Below are 11,992 nucleotides of genomic sequence, written 5' to 3'. Positions count from 1 at the left end.
GCTGTTGAAATTGTCAAATAATTAACACAAATATTTGCTTCAGTTTCGTCTATATTATTGTAGGATTTTTCAACAGGTTATTTGTTGCATAGACTGCTCTTCCTAGCAAAAGATTCGTGATTTTTTTATTTTGTTAATAATGTAATAGGCATATAAAAATGTGTTTTAGCCTATTTTTTGTTTTCGAGATGACTATCGAATTTATAAATCGAATGGAGAGCTCTCTTGAAGGTGATTTTCTCACTCCCACTAAGATTTGCTCACTCCACTTCAATTATTTTGACCAATTACCTAATGATTTTCTCTCTACAAACTGACACCCTTAACTGTCATTATCTGCGACAGTAGTTGAATTTGACGTGATTTATTCCGTGTGGTATTAACACTGTTAAATTTATGAGACCTTTTTAGGGTTCTCAAGATTGCCTCCCACCCAGGACCAAACACTTGCCAGCAGCTATTTTTAACCAGAGATTAAGTTCAGAAACAGTGATACCCTCGCCGTTTACAGTAAGTGGACTACTATAGCCCTACAACTATTTTGATCGACATCTTTCTATTTTGAAAATGCTAAAATAAAATAGCTGGAATTACATCTGATATGACTTAGCAGATAAACGTTCAAGCGCCCATGTGCAAAATCTACAGTCATTTTCAATATGGTGCGATTTTCAGAAGTGTTTTATAAACCCAGGAGTTGCCAACTTTTTGATGGATTTTAGAGTTAAAGTTATAGTGCAGGTGCAGTGAATTATGGGACAAGCCGACTCCTGGACTAAAAAGCATTGTCAAGGGAGATCTCATTTGAAAGTGCTTTATTAGTAAATTAATATACTTAATCTGGGTCTGCAGCAAAAGCTGAGGGTTGGGCCTGGAGAAATGTAACCACTCAAATTACTGACCATACATGATATAGGACTGGCCATACATGATATAGGACTGACCATACATGATATACAAATAATAGTTATAACCATGTTTTGAGGCTGTAAAGTGTTTTACATTATGTTGTTTACAAACATTGGCATAAAACAAGATAATATTTGGGGTTTTGATGGGGTACAACAGTTAATCAAAGCTCATCAGGCATATAACACTGAGTTTACCAAACATCAGGAACACCTTCCTAGTACTGAGTTGACTCCAATTCTTCCCACGGTTGTGTCAAGTTGGCTGGATGTCCTTTGGGTGGTGGACCATTCTTGATACGCATGTGAAGCTGTTGAGCGTGAAAAAATGATCAGCGTTGCAGTTCTTGACACAAAACGGTGCCCCTAGCACCTATTACTATACTCAGCTCAAATGCACTTACATTTTTTGCCCTTTCATTCTCAGAATGGCACACATACACAATCCATATCTCAATTGTCTCAAGGCTTAAAAATCCTTCTTTAACCTGTCTCCTCCCCTTTATCTACACTAATCGAAGTGGATTTAACAAGTGACATCAATAAGGGATCATAGCTTTCACCTGGATTCACCTGTTCAGGCGATGTCATGGAAAGCGCAGGTGTTTTTAATGTTTAGTATAATCAGTGTATAAGTTGTATTCTTGAAGAATCAATGGGAATATATCATTAATTTACAAGTCCAAAAATGTATGTAGCAAATAAGGATTCTAGCTTTAACGTACACTACTAGAAATATTTGCATTAACATAATAACAATGACAACACAATTACTATGGCTTGTGGTAGCTAATAGCATCTGAGCACCTCGACCCCGGCTCTCAACAGCATCCCTATTGGCTGACATTTGACCCGAGCCACCATGCCTTAGTCCTTAGCAGGGAGCAAAATCCAAATGGCTGAAGATCACAAAGTCTTGGTAGTAAGAAACATTGGTTTGAGGGATATAAAAAGGAATGAAGGTGGAACACATCTCAGACTCATTTGTATTGTTTCATTTTAAATGGGTAGCCTAAGTTCACTGAAATCCATCTGCAAGATTCTGTGCATTAAGGTATATATTTGTTGATCATTGATCTTCTGGGACCAGATCTGTGAAGTTGGTGATTAGTAAAGTAGTTTTACTGTACTTATCTTCAATAGAGACCCTGTAAAGTACTTTGAGACAGAAAGCCTTTCTAAACTGCATCTTCTTATTTCTCAGAGGAAATGAGAGAGTTATTGGGCCAATACATATCAGACACCCTCAGCTACATCCACACAGTGGAGAAATTCTGTGACAGGCATCCAAGGTGGATCCTGCAAAGAAAGGAGGAACAATCCAAGATGAAGAACATCAAGGAAATGTCAGACAGAATCGATCTTAAATTCAGCCGAGTCTTGAATGCAGAAGACAAGACCAAGGCATTAGGAGAGTTCACGAAAGACTATCTGACCCAGGTAACTGCAGACAATAGGCATAAGGAGCTGGAGAAGGAGCTGGAAGCTGTACTGAAGGACACTCTCAATGGGCTGGAGGAGCTGGGCAGCTTCATGGATGCTGTGGAGAGGCTGGTGGTCACCTCTCTGTTTGTATTTGGCCAGTGGGGTCAACAGTCTAACAGAGAGATCATCTTTAACAGATACCACAGTAAGGAAGCCAATACAGTCTTTCAACATTTCATAGAGGACATCCAAATACTCTGGGGGAGTATGGAGAAGGTGGCCAGCAGAATTCTTCCTGTTGTGGGGCATAACAGACAGGCATTAATGGTTGTGGTGATTATGGGAAAAGGTGGTACGAGTTTAGGAAAGAAGTTAAGTTTAAGAAAGAGTTTAGGAAAGAAGTTATGTTTAGGAAAGAGTTTAGGAAAGATTAATGCCATTGTGAAAAATACCTCTGCAATAGACACCCTAAAGGGAAAAGGTGTGGTCATGGGTGCAGGCAAGGTGGGACTCCAAGAGGGGAAACAACTTGCTGCAGATTTACCTGACATTGGGATGCTGGCACAAGGCACTCCGCTCCACTCCACTAAGACATTAAGGCGATGTAACGTGGCCTCAAATGCCCTATTCATTGGCCTGGATGTCATCAATATCTGTAAAGACAGTGACAGCCTCGCCAAAGGCAGCAAGAGATCCCAGCTCATCCGAGCCAGAGCAGCATTGTGGCGCACAGAGTTCAAATCATGTCAGAGGGTCCATGACTCACTGTGCCGAGGCATCTGGAGGTTCAGAAAGAGTCAGAGAATCCTGGAGAAACCATTTTACCTCATGGGGGAGATAAGAGACCCTGGAGCCACCTTTGGAGAAGATGGGACGTCTGGAGCCACCTGGAAAGTAGACAGAAAAAGGTATAAAACTAAGTTAAATGCTTTTGCCCTCAAACTGCCACTTATATAGGGTGTCGAAAAGTGCCGGAAGCGGATGCGCGGTAATGACAATGGACCTACATGTATACAGTCTCTTCACTCTGTCCAGCTCACTATCACATAAACAAAAGCTAGACAGTCAGGGAGCATTGAAAATTCCAAAACCATAGGACTATTTCAATGTGTCCCTCAGACTTTGTTAAAGACTCAATGTGGCCCACAGGAGAAAATGAGTTTTTCACCCCTGCTTTACAGCAATGTTGAGTAATATTATTTGCGTGCGTTAGCAAGAAACCTAGTTCCACTGAGTCCTACTTTCACAAAACTGACATTGCTATTGGTTAATTCATTGCTTTTCCTTTGTCTCTATGTTTTTGCAGCTGGATACGAGCATGGTGTTGCAGTTACTGTTAGCATGTGAAATGGAGAAAATGAAGCCTGTCCATCGCTTCTACTAGTTTTTCTTTGTGTGGATTTTAAGATTACTGTGGATTGGTTAATAAAATTGATAATTATTATGATATGAAGTTGCTCAGATTTATGAATGGAAGAGAACTAAATTTTTATCCATATGCACTTCATCACGTATCAGGTAAGATCCAGATGCAGACAACGTCAAAGTAACAACCGTTTATTAATCCAACAGGGACAGGCAAAAGACAGGTCAAGGGCAGGCAGAGGACAGTAATCCAGATAGGTGGGGCAAAGGTACAGGATGGCAGACAGGCTCAGTGTCAGGGTAGGCAGAGGTCAGTAATCCAGATAGGTGGGGCAAATGTACAGGATGGCAGACAGGCTCAGTGTCAGGGTAGGCAGAGGTCAGTAATCCAGATAGGTGGGGCAAATGTACAGGATGGCAGACAGGCTCAGGGCAGGCAGAAAAGGTCAACACCGGGAAAACTAGAAAACATGAACAATTGAGAGATAGGAACAGAGGGGAAAACCGCTGGTAGGCTTGATGAAACAAAACGAACTGGCAACAGACAAACAGAGAACACAGGTATGAATACACAATGGATAATGGGGAAGATGGGTGATGACAATCACAAAGACAGGTGAAACAGATCAGTGTGACACATTTAGGATAATTACAACTTGATTCAAACTGACCTTACTATGGGCTGCGTTCACCAGGGCACAACATTGTGGAACATTCTGATAGAAATATAGTATGTATAACAAACCTGCATCTCTAACATGTAGAATATGAAATGTCCATCTACAGTGCCTTCAGAAAGTATTCATACTTCTTGACTTATTCCACAATTACAGCCTGAATTCAAAATGGATAGATCTGTTTCTCACCCTTCTACACACAATACCCCATAATGACAAAGTGAAAACATGTTTTTAGAAATGTTTGAAATACAGATGTCTCCTTTACACAAGTATACACACCCCTTTGCTATGACACTTCAAGTTGCGCTCAGGTGCATCCAATTTCCTTTGATCATTCTTGAGGTGTCACTACTTGATTGGAGTCCATCTGTGGCCAATTCAATTGTTTGGACATGATTTAGAAAGAAACACACCTGTCTATATAAAGGTCCCACAGTTGACAGTGCATGTCAGAGCAGAAACTATTCTTTGAATTTCAAGGAACTGTCCATAGATTGCTGAGATACAATTGTGATGAGGCATATATCTGGGAAAGGGTATAAAACAATTTCTAGAGTGTTGATTGTTTTCCAAGAGCACAGTGGTCTCCATCATTGGGAAATTAAAAAAATATGGAACTACCCAGACGCTGCCAAGAGCTGGCCGTCCAAACAAACTGAGCAACTGGGCAAGACGGACCTTGGTCAAGGAGGTGACCAAGAACCCAATGACCACTCTGACAGAACTACAGAGTTATTTGGCTGAGATGGCAGAACCTGCCAGAAGGACAACAGTCTCTACAGCATTTTACCAATCTGGGCTTTATGGGACATTGGCCAGATGGAAGCCATTCCTGAGAAAAAGGCACCCCTAGATTTGGCAAAAAGGCATGTATAAGAGGCAAAAGATTCTGGTCTGATGAGACAAAAATTGAACTAATTGGCCAATACGCAAAGTGCTACATCTGGAGAAAACCAGGCACAGCTCATCACCCGCCTAACAACATCCCTAACGTGAAGCATGGTGGTGGCAGAATCATGCTATGGGGATGCTTTTTCAGGGGCAGGGACTAGGAGACTAGTAAGGATAGAGGGAACAATGAAATCCTTGATGAGAACCTGCTTCAAAGTGCAAATGACCTTAGACCAGGGAAAATAATGTATGTTCCTACAGCGCAATGACCCCAAGCATACAGCCAAAGCAATGCTGGAATGACTTCAGAACAAGTTTATGAAAGTCCTTGACTGACCCAGACAAAGGCCTGACTTGAATACCATTGAACATCTGTGGAAAGATTGCTGTTCACTGTCACTCCCCATCTAATTTAACAGAGCTTGAAAAAAATATTTAAGGAAGAATGGGCAAAATCCTCAAATCCAAATGTGCAAAGATGATGCATACATACCCAAGACGACTTAAAGTTGTAATCGCCACCAAAGATGTTCTACAAAGTAGTGACTCAGGTGTGTGAATACTTATGTAAATGAGATATTTCTGTACTTAATTTTCAATAAAGGTGTAAATAATTTGTACACATTTTTTTCACTTTGTCATTATGGGTTATTGTGTGTAGATGGGTAAAAACAAATACTTCATCAATTTTGAATCCACGACGTAACACAAAGTGGAACAGGTCAAGGGGTGTGAATATTTTCTGAAGGCACTGTATCTGTGACAATACGAGTTGTACTAATTGAATGCGGCTGTTCTAGGCCAGATTCTAGAACTTGTCACTCTATTCTTATGTTGACGTAGTGTAACAATTTGATCGTTTCAAAAGAGTTTCATCCCCATTATATTGTTGATCAAATCTAATACACAGTAAATTCAGCATGGTAATTCCATGTCTGAATCTCCTGAATTATATTAGGTATGTACTGCCCTCTAGTGTCTTTTTGAATACTTACATGACAAGTCTTGCCGTTATTGAGTGTTATTCATGGAAGAGAATATATGTGCTGATAAAAGTGCATTATTTTCTAGTTAAGTAATGTGTAAATATCCATATTGAGTTTAAGTAAATGATAAAACAATTTCTTTATAAAATAATTGTGAATACCGTATCTGTAATTGTCTCCCTGAGATTGGTTTTAATCCATTGCACACAGGAATGTGGTGTTGGCTAAAAACAAAATAAATAAACAAAGAACCAAGATGCATGATGGGGTGCTATTAACTCAGAATTGGGGTGCTATCTGTTGTGTGTGTGTGTGTGTATGTGCTCATGTGTGTGCTTGCCAGTGTCCGTATGAGTGTCAGATTATTGACCCCTTCTCAGCTGGATTCCATTGTCTACTTGGTGGGCACCAGCACACAGAGCACTTGTATGAGGAAGAAAGGAGATTATTGGAGCATAATAATATGATGAGCAGGGAAGTTTCAGGGGCCTCCACATTGGGATGCTGCTATATTCAGTTCAGTTCTTACTGGGGTTGACATTTGGATCAGTCTGAATACAAGGTTTGAGTCGATACTATTACAACTCAATAGATTCAAGACATTGATATTCAATACATCTATATATTGGAAATGTGCCTATCATTCCAATTTGGAGAGTGGACATCAAATGCACAGAATTACAGTTAACTCCAACATTATTTTTATTTATTTATTTATTTATTTTATTTTTTTGCCCGCTTTGAGGACAATACAGTGCCACTGACACTGCCTGCAACGGGAAAATGCGGTCTCTCCTTCACTGCAGCCGAGGTGAGTAAAACATTTAAACGTGTTAACCCTCGCAAGGCTGCAGGTCCAGACGGCATCCCCAGCCGCGCCCTCAGAGCATGCGCAGACCAGCTGGCTGGTGTGTTTACGGACATATTCAATCAATCCCTATACCAGTCTGCTGTTCCCACATGCTTCAAGAGGGCCACCATCGTTCCTGTTCCCAAGAAAGCTAAGGTAACTGAGCTAAACGACTACCGCCCCGTAGCACTCACTTCCGTCATCATGAAGTGCTTTGAGAGACTAGTCAAGGACCATATCACCTCCACCCTACCTGACTCCCTAGACCCACTCCAATTTGCTTACCGCTCAAATAGGTCCACAGACGATGCAATCTCAACCACACTGCACACTGCCCTAACCCATCTGGACAAGAGGAATACCTATGTGAGAATGCTGTTCATCGACTACAGCTCGGCATTCAACACCATAGTACCCTCCAAGCTCGTCATCAAGCTCGAGACCCTGGGTCTCGACCCCGCCCTGTGCAACTGGGTACTGGACTTCCTGACGGGCCGCCCCAGGTGGTGAGGGTAGGTAACAACATCTCCTCCCCGCTGATCCTCAACACTGGGGCCCCACAAGGGTGCGTTCTGAGCCCTCTCCTGTACTCCCTGTTCACCCACGACTGCGTGGCCACGCACGCCTCCAACTCAATCATCAAGTTTGCGGACGACACAACAGTGGTAGGCTTGATTACCAACAACGACGAGACGGCCTACAGGGAGGAGGTGAGGGCCCTCGGAGTGTGGTGTCAGGAAAATAACCTCACACTCAACGTCAACAAAACTAAGGAGATGATTGTGGACTTCAGGAAACAGCAGAGGGAACACCCCCTATCCACATCGATGGAACAGTAGTGGAGAGAGTAGCAAGTTTTAAGTTCCTCGGCATACACATCACAGACAAACTGAATTGGTCCACTCACACAGACAGCATCGTGAAGAAGGCGCAGCAGCGCCTCTTCAACCTCAGGAGGCTGAAGAAATTCGGCTTGTCACCAAAAGCACTCACAAACTTCTACAGAGGCACAATCGAGAGCATCCTAGCGGGCTGTATCACCGCCTGGTACGGCAACTGCTCCGCCCTCAACCGTAAGGCTCTCCAGAGGGTAGTGAGGTCTGCACAACGCATCATCGGGGGCAAACTACCTGCCCTCCAGGACACCTACACCACCCGATGTTACAGGAAGGCCATAAAGATCATCAAGGACATCTACCACCCGAGCCACTGCCTGTTCACCCCGCTATCATCCAGAAGGCGAGGTCAGTACAGGTGCATCAAAGCTGGGACCGAGAGACTGAAAAACAGCTTCTATCTCAAGGCCATCAGACTGTTAAACAGCCACCACTAACATTGAGGGGCTGCTGCCTACACACTGACACTGACTCAACTCCAGCCACTTTAATAATGGGAATTGATGGGAAATGTTGTAAATATATCACTAGCCACTTTAAACAATGCTACCTTATATAATGTTACTTACCCTACATTATTCATCTCATATGCATACCTATATACTGTACTCTATATCATCGACTGCATCCTTATGTAATACATGTATCACTAGCCACTTTAACTATGCCACTTTGTTTACATACTCATCTCACATGTATATACTGTACTCGATACCATCTACTGTATCTTGCCTATGCTGCTCTGCACCATCACTCATTCATATATCCTTATGTACATATTCTTTATCCCCTTACACTGTGTATAAGACAGTAGATTAGGAATTGTTAGTTAGATTACTTGTTGGTTATTACTGCATTGTCGGAACTAGAAGCACAAGCATTTCGCTACACTCGCATTAACATCTGCTAAACATGTGTATGTGACAAATAAAAATTGATTTGATTTGAGGCACCCTTAAAAAATGGCTAATTATATTTTATACTAATACAATTGCAAAGAGAAATATATTTTTAACAGGTAATACATTTTATTCTCAAAAAGATAGGTGTCAAAACATTTTTGGAGGTGACTATAAATAAGACTAACCTATAGAATTGTAGGATATGGTGTCAAATGTTTTATTTTATTTAACCTTTATTTAACTAGGCAAGTCAGTTAAAAACAAATTCTTATTTACAATGACGGTATACCCTAACCCGGCCCTATGGGACTCCCAATCACGGCCGGTTGTGATACAGCCTGGAATCAAACCAGTGTCTGTAGTGATGCCTCTAGCACTAAGATGCAGTGCCTTAGACCACAGTGCCACTCGGGAGCCCCCAATAATTGTAGATTTGGAGACCAAGTTCTGTAATTTTCCAACTTCGGCCCTTGGAGTGGCCAAGCCATCTTCCTCACTATGTGTGGGAACAAGATACACTTGCGTTCAATACCAGGCAAATGTATTAAAAAAACTCCAAAAGATAGGTGTCAAAATTATTGGCACCCGTTTTCAAAACTCCGGCACCCTTTAGAGGATAACGACACTGAGCGTTTCTCTAAAATGTTTTATGAGTTTGGGGAAGACATTGGGAGGGATCCATCCAAAATCTTTCCACATCCTTGATATACTTCAGTCTGTGCTTATGGACTGCTCTCTTCAATATAAACCACATGTTTTCAATGTGGTTTAAGACCAGAAACTGAATTGGTCATTGGAAAATGTAGATTTTGTGGTCAATTGACTATTTATTTGGGGATTCTGATGTGTGCGTGTGGTTATTGTCTTGCTGGAAGATCCACTTGCGGCCACATCTCAGCCTCCTGGCAGAGGCAGCCAGGTTTTGGGCAAAAATGTCCTGGTACTTGGTAGAGTTTAGTGGAAGCAAAACAGACCCATAATAAAGATCCACCACCATATTTTACAGTAGATATGAGGTTATGTTCTGCATGTGTATCCTTCTTTCGATGCAAAAGCCACCACTGCTTTGCGTGGCCAAGGAGCTCTATTTTCGTGTCATCAGACCATAACACTGGTTCCAATCCAAGGACCAAGGCCGTTTAGAAAACTCCAGGGATTTACATTTGATTGTCGCTCTCAAAGTTGTTTTCTGGCTACCCTTCCAAAGAACCAATTGGCATGGAGGTGGCATGTCATTGTAGATTTGGAGACTCGAAGATGCCACCAAGTTCTGTTATTCTCCAACTTTGGCCCTTGGGTTCTTCTTTGTCTCCCGAAGCATCTTTGTCACTGTGCGTAGGGACAAGATACACTTGTGTCCAATATCAGGCAAGTTTACCACTGTTCCAATTGTTGGTAATTGTGGTAAGTGGTATATTTGTGTCTTTAGCAATGTTTTGCACACATTGCCTAATGTTTTGTACATTGTACAATCAATTAGTGAGAGAGGGCCTTAAATATCACATTTATTTGTATATATCCCCTGTACAGATACATCCCATAAAAATTGGTTCCTGTTTCAGTCATGTCTTTGGTCACATAGCTAGCTATTCGCTGGCGTAAGTGGAGACACTTCGGGCTGAGGAGTATGTTTTACACATCCCCATGTGCTACATAGGTGCCAGTCAGACAATTTTTATCCAAAGAATGCAACACACTTTGAAAGGCGGTGACCAACGCTGGACATCGACTTAACAAGCTTGACATTGAGACAAGCATGATGCAAGACCTTGCGCTCACTGAGTCCCACAGAGTATTTGCGCATGTGCACGGGTGCAATTCACGCTGCTACAATGAGGGTAGCTGCAGTACCACAACAACAGAAAAGCTTAGCCTCGCACTTCAACGCTTCTGATTGTTGCGGAAATTGACCCACTACTACTGTTAACCTTGTGCATCTATGTCATCTCGTGTCATCTCACGGAGTCTACCTTTTAACCTAACCTAATCTATAACCTGACCTTATGCATTACTGCCCCCATTGACAAGAAGTGACATCCCAAATACACATAAACTATACAACACATAAATGGCTCCTAGCCTCCCACATATAGGCTACTTTCTGTCTCTAAAGATAAAACTAAAACTAAATAAAAACGAGTAAAGTGAATCTGAAAACTAACTGAAAATAAACTGAATTTCAAATAATATTAAAACCAATAAAAATAAAAAACGATTTAAAAACACAAAACTATAATAACCTTGTTATATACAGTATTTTTTGCTCAACTTTATCAAGGCTGCAAATAATTTGAGGTGACTGTATAGTGTAGTTCTGTGTCAATAGTATCCATTTATTATTCTGTCTCTGTGGCCTCTCACAGTGAAGCCAGAGACAAGGTCACCTTGGAGCGGCCATGATGGCACCAGGCAGTCTTTTTGGAGGAGAGAGCGACAGGTCAACCAAACACAAAGCACACTCTTCTCTCTCTCTCAAGCTGCTCCTTTGGAGGACAGAACAGAGAGAGGGAAAACCCTTCTTCGAGGGGGATAGAGGGAAAGGAGTAGGGAGGGAGGAGGGGAGAAACGAGGGGGAGGTCCTAATTCACTATAGAGTTGAGGGAAAAAGACGTCAGAAGCGCCACGCGTCATTGAGTCAGCCGAGATGGTTCGGTTTACGTAAAGCGTGAGGTTGACGTACTGGGGACTGCAGAGAAGGGGGATATTTAACACCTTAAAGACCAGGTATAGTAATGTTGAGTTTTGTTGCATCAGATCATCAGAAATTGATACGGTGTTTCAGTCCTTGTGTTTTATACCATTGATGGGGCATTTTTTTGTGGTTCAAACTTGAAGGTCAAAAGACAAAAGAAAGGTGACTGTCATAAGCAGCTGTAATATTTTGAGAAATGACATTTCAAAACAGAAAGAAATATAATTCTGATGGAATGGTACACATTACATATGAGCTGTTTTGGTAAATCGGTATTGATTAATTGTTTGACAAAAAACGATAGGATGACATTCATAATATTGAAAAACAGTGACATACAGAACTTCTCCTCAAGATTTCTGCCCGCTTCTATTCAATACAACAGTTGGTGAGAGTG

Source organism: Oncorhynchus masou, chromosome 5 (genome assembly GCF_036934945.1).
Source record: "Oncorhynchus masou masou isolate Uvic2021 chromosome 5, UVic_Omas_1.1, whole genome shotgun sequence".
Taxonomy (NCBI): domain Eukaryota; kingdom Metazoa; phylum Chordata; class Actinopteri; order Salmoniformes; family Salmonidae; genus Oncorhynchus; species Oncorhynchus masou.
The sequence above is the reverse complement of the archived record's forward strand: the minus strand, read 5'-3'. Positions refer to the sequence as shown.